The sequence below is a fragment of the Aulonocara stuartgranti genome (assembly GCF_965226115.1).
Source record: "Aulonocara stuartgranti genome assembly, chromosome: 9".
Taxonomy (NCBI): domain Eukaryota; kingdom Metazoa; phylum Chordata; class Actinopteri; order Cichliformes; family Cichlidae; genus Aulonocara; species Aulonocara stuartgranti.
In genome coordinates, this window is record NC_138960.1 from 23,479,160 (window position 1) to 23,492,500 (window position 13,341).

Below are 13,341 nucleotides of genomic sequence, written 5' to 3' on the forward strand. Positions count from 1 at the left end.
TTAACCTAGCTTGTAAATTAGCTAATTAAATGCAGCTGTGAGTATATTTATAGTTTCCCGCCTTTTGCTTATAACAACCTAAGCTTAAGTGTTAATTCACATGACATCATAAGAATTTTACAGCTGGTCTCGAGTATGTTTCGTGAGTCAAATCCGGACGACTCTACCGCGGAGGAATCCAGGCAGCAGACTCCATGTCGGACTTTCCCTTTCTCCGTTCGTGTGAAGCGCTGTTTCATACGTTCAGTGATGCCTCTGCAGCTCACAGACGGAGCGATACAGGAAGATACTACAGTCAGTGGGACCTTATCACCCAAGTGACGTCGTATATGATCAATCCCGACTTGTAATAATCTCAAAGCAAAGAAGCAATTTCAGCCGAATCCCCAGGACTACTCTGGAGGCAACTGTGGGACGGTCAGTCTACTGTGTTGACAAGGTAGGGCAACTGCGCAAATTGTTTTTTCCCCCGTTTCATTCATTCTGCAGTGAGTATTTGTTTGCACCTGTCGTGACTTAAAAACAATCCTCTCTTTGATCAAGTAGTGTTTCGACATCTACTTTTATTAAAACATGCAAACCTGGGATACAATACTGTTTTTTTTCTCATGTTGTCACATTATTTTCTTCACGATTTACTGTTTAGATTTTTTTTTCTTTTTTTTTGTACAAGTTTCTTTAAAACACGGGGCACCTAAAGAGGAAAAAAACAAAAACACAAAACGCCTCATATTTGGGCAAAGTTGTTGGTCTGGACGTTCCCCTTTAGCACGTTGACAGCTGTCCCTACCACTTGCCGCAAGTGATAATGAGGCAAAAATATCCAATCACCCTTTCCGTGCGCCTTGACGGAACAACCGCGTCTGCAATTGCGTATTTGGGATTTTAATATGACGACAAACTGCAGAATTTCTCTTTTACAAGAACACAGTAAACAGTGATTCTTCTAATGAATGCTTGGGGGGGGGGGGGGGGGAATCAGAACATGATACTGCCACTTGTTAGACGAGGATGCAGCAGTGACCATGAGAACATGTGCCATGGCTCTCCACGTCCAGAGGTTTGGGGGTAGCATTCTGGTCACTTCTTAATATCCAGCGCTGAAGCCTTGCAGATGGTGCGAGCTCTACTGGATATTAGGGGTTAAATTCCTTATTTCTATATCCACGTCAAGCTGCTCTGTGGGTTTATTCAGACTATTCTTTGGTCACCCAGTCTCCTTGGAAATTGGCTTTGATGTTGAATGTATTCTGCACTTCTTCCAGCCTGAATGTGTGATTCCAGTCATTAAAACACTGCCTCGAGTAGTAGCCTGTGTAATTCAGCCCATATAAATGAACAACGCTACATCTGTAAATTACTCTCTGGACTAACTCCAGATGTGATGTGAATGGATCACTTGTCTGATGTAAAAATGCACAAGGAGTTTGTCTGCGAAAATAACGCTGCATTAATGGCTCATTATGGATGGGAATGATACACTCAGTAATTCTTGCGTGTGTGGAGGGGCACTGATTTGTTATACATATACATACATATATATGCATGCTACAAGGTAGAGAGAACAGAATTCAAGAATGACAGGAAGGGATCAAGGCTAAGAGGTTAACGAACTATGAAGAAGCCATTAATAGACTCCCAAAATGAACTAAGCACTTAACACACACAGAAATGGGACTATTGACTGAAAGCTGCAGCTCATGCAGATCTGCACATTTTGAGGTCATGTGCTACAGAACAAGAAGCATATTTAATGATTTTTTTTCCCACTCTCCCCGTGTTATCTTCCTCTTTATATTCCTACAGAAATTGAAAGGCATTGCACGCAGACGACCCAAGCACATTCTCTTATCTCAAAGAAGCAGGGAACAATCCCTCAATCTGTTGATCTTCCCTCGGCACATGTGTCACTTCCTTAAACTATAATCATGCACGCTTTCCTTGTTAAACACAAGGGTTCTACATCTGCTCACCTTTCCAACCCAGTCCTCCTTTACAGACCCTCTGCAACTCATATTACTGACTGCAGTGGCTTCATACCACCATGGAGGAGGAGGAGTGTCTGAGTGATCATTAGCAGCATTTCGTCTTTGCCTGTCAGTTAATGATGGACTCGGGGCTGAACTCTAAACCCTATCCTTCATTAGCTTCCCTTTTGTCTTGATGCTGTTATCAGCTCTAGTAGCATCCCCTTGTGTCATTTCTACATATTCAGCAAAGTCACAGAAAATGTAACTGACTGAACTGTGGATGATTTGTAGCCATTACTTTGTCCACATCAGTAATCGAATGGCTTGTCCTTGTCGGACTGTATTTTTGTTGATCCTGTTTAGTTAAAATCGCGATGATATCTGCTCTGCTACAAAAAAATACGTTTAAACACTTCCTCGGTCACTGCTTTCTGGGTGCTGCCAGTGGAATATTAAGAATGCTTTCGAGGTGAGATAATGGATGCTGAATATCTGTACTTTTCACACTTCTTCCTTCCTCACCAAGTCTCACTCAATCATGCAAATAATGCTGTCCAGATGTAAATGTATCATCATCGCGGGCAGACCAAACAAGCTTGCTTTCTCTTCTGCATGAGATTGCCTCTTAAGCCACGGAAGCCTGAAATTAAAGTGCAATTATTAAAGGGGCCATCAGATTTAAGAAGCCTGGGGGGCAGAAGGGAGGCTTGGACTAGCAGTGGGACAAATATTGCTTTCTGACACCTCAAGGGTTTACAATAAAATTAAGGCACAATGACGGCAAAGAAGATTTTGCAAAGCACAGTGATGACATAGCTGTTACTCATGACTTGTCGCCCCTCAGGTTTTATTAGTGAAGACCAGAAGTCACAGTCATATCATAATGATGGTTGTGGATGACAGCAATGATGAGTCAGCTATTGCCGGATTCTCTGATGTGCTATAAATCCAGGCTGTGTTCTTTTTTTCATTCTTGAATTTTAATTACACTGCACTGTTCAGCAGCGCCGAGCCCTGTCGGGTCTCACTATGTCTTGCTGCTCGTCTGTGGTTCACTTATGAGAACAGGACATCTTCTGTTTCCGAGGTTTCACTCTGGCAATAAGAAGACTTACCAGTTTGGCTTGAGGGGACTCTTCAAGCACTCCTGCTCTACCCGTCTAATCTCAGCCTGCGCACTTTCTGGTGCTGCTTAGATTGGTCGTATGGGAGCTGTCAGCAGGCCAATTTAATTTCTTCAGCTTTTCTCCTGTGAATCTTTTTTAAACCAGGAGAAAAAGCTGTGTGTTAGCTCAGAGAAGCTAAAGAAAGTTATTTTTTAGGATCAAACTACGAACTTAACAAAGACGGTTGCATTAGAGACTGTGCACAGGCCCTCGTGAAGAATTGGTGTGCCATCACCAGTGAAACGGGACACACTGTGCTTGATGCTGAATGAACGCATACTCGGTGCACGGCAACCTGTACTAATACTACACTTCTGAGATTATCTGTCTATTGGCAGGGGTTAAGCCACAAAACGCTTTCTGCTTCCTAGGATTTGCTCGTAATAGCATCTCTGATATTGTACATTTTTTTTTCTATATTCTTGAATGCCATAATTCATTCGTTTATCTGAGACAGTCACTCAGCTGACAAATATAATTAATTTGTGGGGACCCTGATATCAGACTGCAGCTAAAGCATGAGGCAAAGTATACTGACACTGATAATGTCACTTTGGTGGATATACAGTGCTCCGCTGTGGGATTTCTGTGTGTGCAGTAGCTTTTGAGTCACTGATGAGGAGCATTGTTTGCCATTACAGCTTCCCTTCATGCCTGCTAATGCCTGCAGGTCACACTACAGTCTAAGCCCCGGGCTGCCTTTCTTTCTCACTGTTGACAGCATGCATCTCTATACACATTTAAAAACACAAAGTAGCGTACAGTGTATCTTTTTACATCCAATCTGCAGTCCAAGGCGTTTAATGTTTGAACGATGTGACACACACACACACACATATATATATATATATATATATATATATATATATATATATATATATATATATATATATATATATAGTTAGTATAAATGTAGTATAAAGACATACATTAGACCTGCTTTTGCCAGGGAACAATGTCAATTCTGATGGGAGAGTGAGAGAAATGGGGAGAGAGTCATGGTCGTTTGCCTTCCAGCTATTGCAGCATGCTCCAACTGTGAAAGGCCACTGCCATTGTTGGGTAACATAATCCACCAGGGAGGCCTTCAGCCAGACACTGGGGAGGACTACCTATACACACTCTCCCTCTCTTTCTCTCTAAGTAAAGATGCATATCCCTTTCAGTGGTGGAATCAGCTGCTGAATGCTAAGCAATTCTGAAGTGTTACCGAACTTGTGTGTGAGGTTACAGCACACACATCCCATTATTGTTGCCATTCTGAGCAGAAACACTCCGCTTGCTACTTGCCTCATTTAAACTGTCTTTTGATAGTGGTAGATCCTGATACTCTCCGGTGATGGCGAGCTGAGGGCCTGGATTAAGAAATACAGACATGCAAATGCCTCCTCTGTGAAAATGTACCCCATAGATAACTGTCTGGATGGTTTTAATCAAGTGTTGTGGAGTGTGTGGTCACCTACGGAATGGATACCAACAATAATGTGTCTGTGAGAAACAGATTTGTGGTTTAATAGTGGAAGCAGTAGCTCACAATGGATCACATATAGACTCGTGCTTACGAGTATTGGGTTGCTTGCAATCTAATTAGCATGAATGTTTTCCCATCATAGAGGCCACATACTCTGGATGCATATGCACATTAGATAGAAGATGCATTTGATATGCACTTGAGGGAGATATACGTGATTCAGGCTGCCCGATTAAAATATTATTTATCTATCCGTACACAATTTAATCCTTTATCAGAAGATAAACAGAAAATGTAGTTGGCTAACTACTTTGATTTCATTAAAAAAAGATAATCAAATTCTTTGGTTTTAGTTTTCAATTTCATTCCTAATGCATGCCATAAAGCAATGGAAACATTATGTTATGACCTCAGTGGTACTAGATTTGAGAAGCTGAATCCACTATATGACTGCCTGTACTGGAGAAGGACATTAAATTTGATTCTCCTTAGCTCTGGGTGTGTGTAAACCAAATGTAAGAAGGTTTAACAACCGTGTAGTCTCAGGGGAAAAAACACAAAACAACAACTGCTGCACAGCTGTTATGCTTTCTGTATATGTAATGTGTAAATCTATGCCAAAAAGGAGTCTATTGAGGGAATCCTTCTTGTATTCTGTATTCCAACTTACAAATGTAATTATGTAATTTTTTTACAGTGCCTAAAGAATGCCCATTGATCCTAAATTCATATTGAATATAATGACTCAAAACATTTTAAATTGGTAGATTAGATTTCTCCACAGGTAAACATGAATCAGGAATTTGAGAAATTGTTACATTTAACCACCGAAGTAGAACATTTAAAAAAGTGGTTCAGGATGACTTGATACATCCACATGGCCTGATTTGAAATTCCTCCACTTTAACATTAGCTGGATTATTTTAAAAAAGCCAAATACCAGTCATGTTGTTCCTGAAAAGGTTTACACATTTGCTTTTCTCACTTACAGCTCCATGGTGTTTTTTCTATGCATGTGAAAAGCCCCTTACAGCTAAGTGAAGTCCCTAAATGCCCCAGTTGCGAGGTGGGTTAGTAGGTTAGTAGACATGTGTCTCACATGCATGAGAAGTGGCATTATGCCATTGTTATTTAAACAGGATTTCACCCTATAATTCCAAACAACACTGACTGACTAAAATCTGAAAAGCCAGCGGCAGCATTGATGCTATTTTTTTTTTTTGCACCAAAGTCTGTAAGCATGTGTGCACAGTAAAGCCAAGGGCTTTCATTTGCATGCATACTGAAGCTTTAGGAAAGTCTAAATAGCTTGTCTCCCAGACTGACAGTAATGAGAGGAGAGGATTGATGCCTCTTTGAGAAGATTTTGACAAGTTCTTGCTGTTTTGGCAGGAGGCATTAAAGATTATGGTATCGATAGAACAGTGAAAGGTAATCCTGAGCAGTGCTTTATTTTAAGCCTATAATAGTGTGTGCACATGTCCATTTTGCTACATTTTGTCATTTTTGCTAAAAACAGGGGTCTTTTTTTGTATCCAAACAATCCAAAAATATTTTATAACATATATAGCCTGTTATTGAATAAATAAAATCTGATGACTGTCTGACAGAAGCCTAGCAGCCATTTTTAATGTGGGTCCTGTTGCTGCAGCACCCATGTTTTCATGGCAATCATCCTCATGAAACCCTAACCACCTGGGTAGGATGATTAGTAGGAGCACAATCAGTGTCATGTCAAACTATTTGACCGTCAAATAGCACAGGTGTCACATCCCTGCGGTAATAAATTAATGTGACATTTTCACCGTTGCCTCATACTGATGGGAGATTTTCCAATCCAAGCCTGATGCACCGTGTTGCACCTTTGGGAAGGGAGCGGGAATTTAAGAGCCATTTAAGAAGAGAAGCCAGAGCCTGCTTAGGTATGTTATTAGACCATCAGTTCCTGAAGAATGGTAAATAACCTGTATTTGTATAGTGCCTTACTAGTCCCTAAGGACCCCAAAGCACTTTACATATTCAGTCATCCACCCATTCACACACTGGTGATGGCAAGCTACATTGGGGCGCACTGACAGAGGCAAGGCTGCCGGACACTGGCGCCACCAGGACACCACCAGTAGGCAACGGGTGAAGTGACTTGCCCAAGGACACAATGACCGAGACTGTCGGAGCCGGGGCTCGAACCGGCAACCTTCCAATTACAAGACGAACTGCCAACTCTTGAGCCACGATCGCCAACGAAGTTTTGATATGGGGGCAAACATACTGCATACAGCTTAAACTGTTATTATTATTATTTATATTGCGCAATTAGGAAAGCTTTGTTTTTAACACATGCTAATGTCATTACTAATGGCATTTTTGGATTTTCTCTTTATAGCAAGGACAGAAACTCTCCTGTTTGGATATGTAGCCGCCAGAATATCAGATTTTTTCATTTACTTTCAGTGATATTGAAAACTGATCTGCTGTCAGAAGCTGTTACGGGTAGAATTAACTTCTGGGACAAAAGTACTGCATTTGCTGTAACTGCTTCACAATAAAAGCCACTCCATGTTTTACTAGTTGGTTGTTTTTGATGTGAAGTGACAGCAGTAGACAATATTCAGCTTGCCTTCAACTAATGCAGGTCTGATATGGTTATGGAGTCGGCTGTTAACATTGGGGCTTATCTAGCTCGGGACATGTTGCTTTTGTCAGTATACTTTTATTTAAAGGATGTCAGGCATTAATGACACCATAAATAGCATCAACAGTATCGATAACAGCATTTGATGAAGTTTAAGCCTTCAAGATTAAAGCTTTAAAGAAAATTCCACTTTCTTTTACTTTCATATGTCAAACTGTCTTTATCGTTTCAGTTTTTATTGGTTTCCATCAAGGATTTCCCTCTTTTCCCCAGATATCATACAATTGTATTACTCAGCATACTAGTTTTCTGAGGAGTGGCTTAAAGGAACAATAGGGAGGGGGGTGGGGGGGGGCTTTTCTTGACCAGCCAGCATCCCTTCGTGCCCCAGCTTTCTGCAGTGCCCTCTAGCAGCCGGCCTGGCCGCCTCTCACTAGCTGTGACAGGAGAAGGAGGAAGATGATGAATCAGGGACATGACGAAGATATCCCCAGCATCGACTTCTCCGTGAGATGCTGGGCAGTGTCACACAGGGAGAAAGTGTGATCACAGTTTTATTTATCCAGTTTATAGCTCATGGGCAAGTGTGGTTCCTCAGCCTTGGCAGACTGTTTAATAAGGCCCATGTGTATGTCTCTTATTAGTTTCTGGTTAATGACAGAGCACTTTGCAGTCTCCCTAATAATGGTGTTTTAGTGAGATTTGGAATTCACTTAACTTGCTATATATTCAATCTTTTTAAAGAACCTCCTCCTTTTGCAGAACACTCAGCAGTGGGCATTAGCATGTCACGTGCCTGTCAGTCTCCATGGGAGGTCCAGACTGTCATGTGATCTTACGTCGAGGAAAGCCTCCATGAGCAAGGCTCTTGTGTATTTAAAGCAAGGAGATTTATTTAAGAGCCCATTACACAAGATAAGCTGCAAAAGGTACAGCTCTAAATGGAATAGAGGAGCCTATTTGTAAATGTCCGCAAGTGCCTGACTTTAAGTGCATGGCGGGGAGATGAATGGAGATGATAAGCAATAGAGGGTAATTTTAACAATGGGTATTTGAAAGGGTAGATATTTTGTGATGACAGCCTTTAATTGATCTCATCACTTTTGAATGGGGTTTTTATTGAGCTCATCTAAAGGCTGACAGCGCTAGCTAGAAGGATAGCTCTTGTGTCCTGAATGTCGTACAGGAATTCTGATGCATTTCCCCCCCCCCTTTTTTTTAAAATCCTGCACAGTACACATGCTTATTTTCATCCAATCCTTGATAACAAAAGCCTGCATGAGATCGTCAGAGGCAGGACTGACTGCGCAGGGAGGTTTGACACAGTTGTTTTAGATCCAGAATGGCATCAGTGCAGGCTGAAAGTTAGTTAAAGCATTAAAAGGATGCACCCAGTATAGTAGTTTGTGGTGCTAAACCATGTCATATAATCAACCGTTAAATAACTTAGGGTAAAAAAGGTAGCACATGCGGGGCTTCAGGACAAAGTAGACTTATCTCAATTTCACTAATTAATCCAGCCCTGTCAACAAACATGCTAACATTTCGGCCTACTGGCCTCCATCAATGCGTCCGCGCAGCCTCAAAGGCCCTTTGTGTTTTGGATTTATTTGAGAGAGTGGCCCTCAAGCATAGTGCCAATCTTCCCAGTAAACCCTACAGGGAGCTTTTCCTGCTGTGAAAAGTTGAAATACCCATTGACTTTCAGTGGCAGCTTACAGTTTTTTCAGCTCTTCTAGCTTCTCTTATTGGAACAGAGCATAAGCTGATGTAATTTCAAAATTACACAATTGATATTTGAGTAGTTAGAAATAAGGCTTACAAGTGTCCATCACTGGGTAGACATGAAGTGTATTTGTCCCATTTTGTATACAGTACATGAATACAACATGGGGTAATCTTGATATGGTTGCATGATTCATAGGATTAGTTGGGATTAGCGAAGCTAACTTTTACATGACAGCAGCAATGATCTGTTCTCAAACTAATAACAATAATCAGGTTGGGAACTAATTCCCACTTGAAACTGACTGCAACACTGCAGCACATTTGACACTTAAATAATTGATAAAGAGAGGAGGCACAGGGTGGGGGTCTAGATGTAATCATAACATGTGCTGGAGTTTCATATAGGACCTACGTACTGTGGAATGTCCATGTGAGAAAAGGCAGGGCCCTAAAACTCTGCCAGATTTCATTTCACGCTCCGCAGAGCACAGCCTCTGAGACGGTGACATTTACATGGCCCTCTATACCACTGCCAGTTGCTGCAGGCCCAAGGCACTGGCTAAATCAGGCACAAGGGCCAATGAATGAGGAGGCAATGCGAGCGGGAGAACAAGGAGGAGATGGCTAATGTGCTGTGCAGAAGAGCCAAACAAGAGAGCATGATTTCATGAGTTGTTAAAAGGAGTGTATCACGTCACGACCGTCCTTAAATTAAAATACTTTTCTTTGGAGGTAGATGCAGATGTGAAATCTATTACTTGTGCAGTGCTAATGCATCATGTTTGCTCCTGTTATACATTATTGGGAGTGCTTCCAGTATGACCAAGACCTCTGTAAATGATTCTGGTCTCTTTGTGGGAGTTGTTTTGCACAAACATAATAAAGGAGTTCATTTAGGGAAAACTCATTAAACAAATAAATGGCACTGCATGTGCATCACCGGGGTTGAACATTTGTGTGTGAGTAGATGGGTAGCATCGGGGGCAGGATTGTTCAGGGATTATCTGCTTCAACGACCACCTGGTTCTCTCTTAACCAGGAGGTCATCGGGCTAGTTTGATTTTAAGTCAATCCCCTCCTCTTACTTAACTTTGTCCCTGACTAATCTAATTTGGTTTGCACCCATAGTAGCGTCCCATTTCACTCTAACCAGTAAGAGTAGCTCAGTCTGTACTGAGCTCTCTCTCGCATTTTTTTTTTTAAATAACACTTCCCATGAGATGTTTCCCAGTTGGCTGAAATAAAAATTCACAGCAGCTGCAAACACTGAGGTTTGTCTGTCTGCTTTCAAAAGAAACCCTTTGGCAATAGGAGAATCGTTCTTTGCCTAAAATCATTCTAGGCTCCTTTTAAAGATCTTCTAGTAAGTCCCCCCAAAACGGTATAAAGACAATGCACATTTAACTTATATAATCATAGATGCACTGGGCAGTTTCTCATGCTGTATCCTCTCAGGGATTTCTGCTATGGAGCCAATTTGGCACAAATTCTCTCCTCATTTTGGTCTTCAAATCTTGGCGCTTGCTTTTGTTTTTGTTCCCTGGCAAGTCACTTTGCTCTGATATTTCTTTTTTTCCCAGGTGGCGTGAAACTATCGATGTGTTTGTGTAAACACATCAGTCAGCATGTTTTGAATGGAGCCAGTTCAACTCTGAAAGCTGTTGTACATGACAGCCTTTCATTGTGTGCAACAATGCCTTATTGAAGTCTGAACATAATGTTGAGCGGTAACCATTACTGCAGGATTATCAGATGTAGAAGAAGACAAGGCAGATGGATACAATGATGGGAGTAGTTTGAGACAGGTGGAGGTCAGCATTGCTACCACGCAGTCTCACTGGTCCTGTTTGTCACGGAGCAGTGAATCAATACAATTGTCAAGTGGATGAGTCCACACTGCTAGTTCATTACAAAGTGTTAAATCTAGCAATGGTGCTTACTAACTGCCATAATGAGGTGGTAACAAAGTTATGGAATGATTAGTGAGCATGTGTCCCAGCAGGACGGCGAGGGAGAGCGAGCTTGGGGAGGTTACAGTATGACAGATGGTGACTGTATGTGTGTGTCACTGTGTGAATACGTGAACGCTACTGCTTTGGGGTTGTTTTTGCACACAAACAAGTGGAAAAAAATAACTAAATATTTCATTGAACTTGATGATATTGATGCTAGCAGGGACTTGGACTTACAGGCAGTTTTGATTTCATTCCAGTGTGATTCATCAGCAGGGTCAGCTTTGACAGCAACGCTTTTTGAATATTGTTTTCAATTTAGTTGATTATAAATTAGTTGTGCTAAGAACAGTATTGTCAGTGTTTGATTGGCAAGAAAAGATGGTTATTTTTAGCATCCTGTGTTAAAAATCGTGTTTTGATGTGTCAAACTATCTTTTTTTAAAATTCTATTTGCAGATTATATTATCTTAGCTTTATGCTTTTTATCCAGATTCAAGGCTTCCTTAACAATATCTTAAATAGAAGTAATCCTTTTTGCATTAATTCATGGATTCTTATGTGCTTTACTGGGACAGTCATTTGTAAATTCAAGTCTATACAGATTACAGAGGCTGACAAACACACTGACCATTATCAGGCTTGTTTTCACGATATCACATGATACTACTACACAAATCTGTAAAACATGCCAGAAGGGGTGTAAAATAAACGCAACTCCGCGTGTGGTGTTTTTAGGTTCTGCCGTAAATCACCATGTTGCACGTTGACTGCAAGAGAAGGAAAGAGAACGAGTGGAGGCAGAGGAGGGAGGGGCTGAATCTGTGGTACAAAGCCAAAACACGACCGATGCCAAGGTGGCAGGCACGGAAGGAGGTGGAAGAGAGTGAGAGGGAGAAGATGAGAAGGGAACACCTTCTTCTCAATCTAATAAGCTGCATGTATAGGCACTGAAGGACAAACCCCTATTTATAACCAATCATCTAGATTGCCCCCTTTCACGCAACTAGCATTTTCAGGGGTGTTAGGGGTTATTTTTCTACATACACGAGAGGCCATTTTCTTCCATTTCTTTTTGCGACGTGTTTAACAGGCTCGAAAATGGCTCAAACTACATAACAGCGAGTTGTGACAATTTTGGGGCACATGCATCATGCATTTGCTCACTGTTAGTCATTTCACACCCACAGGAAGAAGACAAATTGGTCACATCCATTTCTTTCTTGTGTTTTTTTTTCTCTTTTGTTTTGTTTTCTTTACTGGGGCACCATTAAAATGCACCTAAACGGTGACTGTTAAAATTCATTGCAGGAGATGTACACTAAATGCAGATAGGGGGGGGGAAAAAACGAATATTAATTGAAAATCCACGCCCACATCCTGTCAACTCTTTAGTGACTGAGACATTTAGAGGCTAGATTTATTTGTAATTTAATTAGCGGGGAAGAAAAAAAGGTCACACATGCTGAGATCTGTGCACATGGGTGACGGGGAGAGTTCTTTGCTAATTGAGCACAAAATGGACTGACAGCTGGAGGTCAGGCATCAGTTGGCCCTGTGGCCTGGGCGATGGGGCTGATGTGGAATTAGCTGGCTTCTCGTCCTGTTATTGGTGCTTTTTTTTCAGGTCACCAGCTACGCCTGCATTCTCGTTGAGCCTTTTCAGGGACATGCCACTTTTAGTATAGATAATCTTGATGTACATAATAAAAGTGGTTTTGGATTGAATTCAGGACAGCAGATTTGCAGGGAGATCAAAATATGTTTTTGGCTGAAACTAAGTGATGGTGTGTGTGTGTGTGTGTGTGTGTGTGTGTGTGTGTGTGTGTGTGTGTGTGTGTGTCTGCATGTGTATTTTTGTGTGTGAGTGAGACAGAGACATAGTGGAAAGGGAAGAGGGAGAGATGAATGAATGTCCCTGACTGAGAGCAAGCTAGTGCAGCTTGGAGGAATGACTTCAGCACCACGGACAGAGTCTCATGCTCCAGGCACATCACAATACTCTTTTATCTGTATCACTACATGCCATCTGTTCACACAGGCACACGCACCGATTGAAAAGTGAATGCACGTTTATAGATTAATGAACATTGCAATGCTGCAAAGATCTGAGGGGCAACTTTCTGTGACAAGCTCAGCGAACTCAAGATTGCAGCCTGCGAAAGGAACCGAGCTGAGCATTACCTGATATATTTATCTGCTTTTTTTTTTTTTAAAGCTTACACATTTAAGGAAATGTAGTTAGATAAATGCTGGCAAACACTCATGGTTCTCGCATGGCATTGCACAAAAGAAGGAAGCATCAGAATAGAGAATACCAATCCTAAAATCACAGTTTCTAGTAGTTTCTAGACACAATCTGAAACAACAGCTTGGTTTCAGAACCTTCTATACGAAAGCATATTTGTTCATTTTAGCCTCC

General features: G+C 41.4%; 1 protein-coding gene across 2 annotated transcripts in view; it reads left to right on the top strand.

Annotated features, from left to right (window-relative positions):
• The first annotated feature begins 119 nt into the window (after positions 1–119).
• The window catches only part of LOC309714009 (disks large-associated protein 1-like), a 96,726-nt gene continuing 83,504 nt past the window's right edge, over positions 120–13,341 (top strand). The window contains exon 1 of one of the 2 annotated variants that reach the window (XM_082546057.1): positions 120–439. The gene's annotated coding sequence lies outside the window, so the exon portion shown is untranslated. The remainder of the gene's footprint in view (positions 440–13,341) is intronic. The other variant, XM_082546058.1, reaches the window with a different exon arrangement.